Genomic DNA, 5552 nt, shown 5'->3' on the forward strand with positions numbered 1-5552 from the left:
CTTTTTGGTTTATATATGGCTGAATAAAACATTTTAGCGCGTTAGACTTTGGGAAATTTTTTCTCCCCTGCGAAACGTATACTATTTGCAGCTTTTTTTTTGGTTTTCAGATAATAAGACAGTTATATATAAAGAGTTTCATCTTATGTTTATGTACGTTTTTAGCTCAAATCTAATTTTCTTAGGATGACAGAAGTATATCATCGTAAAGGCACATGCAATTGTAGGTTCTTTGCACTTAAGCTTTCAGATGATATAAATTTAAAATAGTGTCGCAAAAAACAATTAGATCACAGGTTCTTTGCACTTCAGCTATCATATATATTGTGTTATGTGAAAGGGAAAATGATGTAGTGATTTTTGATCTTCTTCTATTAGCACCAATTTGGATTGAGAATCAATGTGGCATATTTATTGGTTACAAGTGTATATATGGCACAAAGGCTCTGGAGAGTTGGGTTGGCATTGCCTGGGCATATAGGGACTGTTAACTGTGTGAGCTGGAATCCTTCATCCCTATGAACAAAAGATTCATCTCTAACCTAGAACCTATATCTATGCAACTCTAGGAATAAAAACATCGTTTAAACAAGAAATCACTAGATTCACATTCTTATGCTAAAACGAGACTCTACTCAAGTTCAATAAAGATATTTTTTTCTATAAAAGGACATGTTCTCAAAATCCCTTCCTCCTCATTTTCTCAAAGCACAAGTAACCAAGCAGAAGCATGGTTGCCACAACATGAAAATTAAGCACAAATCCTAAGATACCCAAAAGGTAAAACCCATGAACTTAAGAAAAAATTTAGCTACAACATGATGTACCCAATTTTTTCCTTATAGAGCGACTACTCACTCTTCATTTCCACAAATCCAAGCAAGCATCCAAGTTAACGGATATTCATCATCCATGAAAACTAAAGATATTTCGAATAGGAAAAATGCATTAAAGAGAAGCCCAAAGCTTTATTTGAGGTTTTATCGAAAAATTGGCAAAATGGATAAACCAGAAGATGATTTAAAAGTGCAAAAAAAAAGCCTTAATTAATATGTCCCCAAAAATAGTAATAGATTCCCTAAAAGCATGAGTCCAAAAACCTAAAATATCTCTAAATGTGACAAAGAGTTAAAAGCATGGTAGCCCTATATGAGACCACCTCACTATTAGAAAAGCTTGAAATTCCAACTTTGCCCTTTATCATTCTTCTTGCACTTCTTTGTCCAAAATGTCCTTCATTCCTAGTCTTTTTCTCACAAAATGTCCATAATCTGCTAGTTAGTTCTTCATGGGCCTACATCAAAGGTAATCACCTAAGAAGCCTATAATTTCATTCAAAACTAATACAATTTGTACAATAAAGCACACATAAGTGGGAAGAAGTGTACAATTTTCATCACGTCAGTTCCTAATTTATTTTAGGAATATCAAAATAGATTGTGATACAATAATATGACTAATAATAAAATGAGTTAGTATACCCATAGTGGTTAGCATATTTTAGGGATGTCAAAATAAGTCATGATACAAATTATATTCATTTAATACTTATAATAGTTAAAATCTCTATATTTCTCATATTGGTTAGCCTACGTTGTCTTTGAATGTATTTCAAATATTCTTTATGTTCTAATAATAAATTGTTATATTTTATTATTCTAACAAATTCAAACCGATTTTTTTTATTGAATTCTTAATTACCATTTTATTATTAAGGATTTGGTAACGAGGCATCAAATCCAAATTAATCATGCACTTCATTCGTTATGTGCATCGAAATTACACGTAGCTACGGTTAATTTTGCTAGTTTATATACTTAGCATGCACATAAAGGTCATGTGTCCATTACAATGGTTACAAATTTTTTTATCCAAAAACAACATTTTACTTGCTTCTCATAAAAATCTCTTTTATGTGATGCTTGTTCAGTTAGCAAAATTCATAAATCGCCATTTCAATCTTTTCGTTTGTTACTCAAGCACTATTAGAGTTAATATCTTACGATCTTTCAGTTCCTACCCGTGTTCACTTTTGTTTGATCATTTCAGTAAATATACTTGGATTGATTTTCTGAAAGCCAAATTAAAAAAAAAAATTGAATTTGATTTAAAACAGTGTAACATACCATGGTTTGAGTTCATCATAAGATCCATGGTTTTCCAAGCTTCTTCCATTTTTTGTTCTTCTTGTACCAAATAAAGCTTTCTCAACCTGTTCAATTCTGCTTTATTTTCCTCAATTTCTCCTACAAAATATTGAACAGAATTCTCAGAATCTGCCAAAATCTGTAACGTAAAAACTCAAATTAATTTTTTGATGATTACCAATCTTGCTTGCCCGAGTAGAAATTGCATCATTTAGGGTTTTCTGCTCCATTTCTAGAAACTGTTGTTTGTTTCTATACATAACCACTTGAGGTTGAAGAATTGCTATTTCCGCCTTTAGAATACGAAACAATAAAAATTAGGGTTAAAAGATATATGATAAAAGCTGGAAAGACGAATTTTAGGAACAAGAGAAATTCTATAATGGGTTGGCTGCAAATGCAATGGATCCGACTAACGAAAAATGAAATACATATATACCACTTCAATAGGAAACGATTGGGGTAAAACAAAGTTATATAATCAGATTGGGATCATAATATAATTTCTCATATATATGATTTATTGCACAATTATGTCTGACAGCTGCAAATTCGACTCTTTGTCCTTCAGATCGAGCTATGCATGAGGTATGGATAGGATGGAAACCACCGATTGGAGAATGGATTAAAATCAATACTGACGGAGCCGGTAAAGGAAATCCCGGCTTTGCGTCTACTGGAGGAGTGGCGCCGAATGCAATAGGCGAATGGGTAGGCGGGTTCTTAGTCAACCTGGGTATATGCTCTGCCACTCTTGCAGAGCTTTGGGGAATATATTTCGGTATGAGACTTGCTTGGGATTTAAGAAAGTTATCATTGAAACAGACTCTACGTGAACCATCATGCTTATGACTCGGGAGATGGGACTTCACCACCCGCTGGGCTGGCTTGTGCGTGAATGCCAGACTCCAAAATAAGGACTGGGAGGTTCATTTTCAACATGTGTATCGAGAAGGAAACAAGTCAGCAGACTGGCTGAAATTTCACAGGCTCACTAGTCCTAGGTCATCACGAGTGTGGTGCGCCTCCTGCAGGCCTCCAGTGTGTTCTTCTTAAAGATCGGCAAGGTCGAACTTCCAGAAGATTGATCATCAAATAATGTTGTCGTATTTTTTTTTTTTTCTGTCCTTGTCCTTTGGGCTCCTTAAAAAAAAGAGAGAGAAATATAAAGGAACTTTCCTCTTACCTCTAAAGTTTGGACTTTCTTTTCCAAATCAAATATATATTGAAGCTTTTTGTTCCTACATCTCTTAGCAGAAACTCTATTTGAAATTATCCTACAAGAATATTAATTCAAAAATTAGAATGAAAAAATTTGAGATATATGAACACAAAACAAACAAAAACTGAACCCAAAACAAAGAAATAAATATAATTCGAAGTTTTTAATCTCCGCCATTAAAACCCTAATTTTATCCCCAAATGTTTTTAACCCAGATCCAAAAAAAAACCCTAAAGTAAACCGCTAATTAGAATGAAAAATTGAGATATATGAATCGAACAAAAATTGAACCCAAAACACAAAAAAATAAAATAAAATAAATCAAAGTTTCACAATTCAAAGTTTTTAATCTCAACCATTAAAACCCTAATTCTATCCCCAAATGTTTTTAACCCAGATAAAAAAAGAAAAAACCCTAACAGAGTTATACTTACCGTTTTAGTTTTCTAGGGTCTCCAGATTCATTTTCAACTTTGATAGCATTGTTAATAACATTCTCCTTATCATCATTTTGCAGAGATGAGTCTCGAGAATTCGATCCAGACGAAAAAGGGATCATCGCCTCAAATCGGTTAAAATGGGTGTTGAAGCTGTAGGAGACTGGAAATGAAGATGGAAGAAAAGGATCCATAGGCTCTTTTTTGGTGGTCATTTCATGGACAGCTTCCATTTTTGAAGTTTATTTATATAATTCCAGCTGCCAGAAACAACCAAAACCTTTCTGTCAAACACTAATTGCAACTTTGGTAATGTACTTAAATTTGGTCATACTTAAAGTTTTCTGTCAAACCTTCTATGATTAGAACTTATATATGGAAAGCAGCAGTCAAATAAAACCAAATTACCAAGATATAATAATTAAGGACAACGGTCCAATTTTCAGATAAAATCCCTGGAAAAGAATAAACCCTAGTAGTAACAATTTTCAGAACTACTCTTCTTTCTTTCCCCATTTTATCTGTAAAATTAATAACTGCTCCTTTCATCTGCTTTTTCCATTCTTCATTTCTCATTTTTTGTCCAAATTTCATCAGCAGTTTCACATTGTTGTCTTTTGAAGATCTACTTTGAGTTCCTACTCCACCGGTTTAGATTTGATGTGTTTTCCTTTGTTATTTTTTTCTTTTTAGTGGGTTTCAATATATTTTATCGGGTATCTTCATCCGTTTGAATTGTATTAGCATTCTATTATTCTTTCATTTATATCATTTTCGAATTTAGCAAGTGCGGAAACGGTTTATCTTGTTCGTGGATCAATAGATCTACGTGGTTGCATCAAAAGAAATGACTGAGATTCGAATGTTCGGAATAACCTAAATGCTAAAGATTGGATTGCATCTACTTTTTTTTTTTGCAGATTTTGATTTACGATAAATATATGTTTTTATTATTGTTTTGTGTTTTTGTATGCCTTTATGGCATTTTTTGCTCTTTGTAGCCATTTTAGTCTCTTTGTAGATCTTGTAGGGTTTGGTTCCTTATTGTTGTTTTATTCATGTACTTATTGTGTTTTAATCTAATGGATTTATAAGCATGTTTATCGAAAAAAAACAATTATTGGATTAGTATTGTGTAAGTTATTAGATTAGTGTCAAAATGCATCAGCTGTAACCTAATCCAATTTTATTTTTTTTGCTATCGTAATCACATCAACCTAACCGGGATAGTATCGATTTCTTGACATGTTTTCGGTCACATTTAGATTTATTATGTAACTATGTTAATGATGACATTTAAAATAAAGATGATATATTAATATTTTTAAATATTTTATGTCATTTTTAGATTAGCATATGTTAACCTTTGATCATTCAAAAGTCCGTTATTATCATATTGGGTTTATGTAATTTTTTTACAAGTAACATCTAATTTAACTATCTATATTAAGGATAACATGTAATAATATTGAAACTTCTAATCATTTTTGCAAGCAATAATTATAATTATTTACATTTATGAATTAAAGTAATATGTAAAACATGATTGAATATTATATTAATTATAAATATTCGTGTCATTTTCGTGTCAATCAGAAAATGAATTATTATCCACTAAGCTAAACCCAAACACTATAATATAATTACGTATCGATTTCGTGTTCTGTGTAATTTTTCCATACTTAATAATACGATGTGACTTCGCCACGAGAGATATCACATTTTTTAGAGTCTAAGGTTTATAAT

The 5552-nt window shown here is 31.8% G+C and overlaps 1 long non-coding RNA gene across 1 annotated transcript; it reads right to left on the reverse strand.

The window, feature by feature from the left end:
• Nucleotides 1-1099: 1099 nt before the first annotated feature.
• Nucleotides 1100-3420, reverse strand: LOC136235373 (uncharacterized). The gene is made up of 4 exons (XR_010691784.1): nucleotides 3334-3420; nucleotides 2326-2440; nucleotides 2127-2246; nucleotides 1100-1294 (listed from the first exon to the last, which is right to left on the reverse strand). It is a non-coding gene; the product is annotated as an uncharacterized lncRNA (long non-coding RNA).
• Between the last annotated feature and the right edge of the window lie 2132 nt (nucleotides 3421-5552).

This window comes from Euphorbia lathyris, chromosome 7, assembly GCF_963576675.1.
Source record: "Euphorbia lathyris chromosome 7, ddEupLath1.1, whole genome shotgun sequence".
Classification (NCBI taxonomy): Eukaryota; Viridiplantae; Streptophyta; class Magnoliopsida; order Malpighiales; family Euphorbiaceae; genus Euphorbia; species Euphorbia lathyris.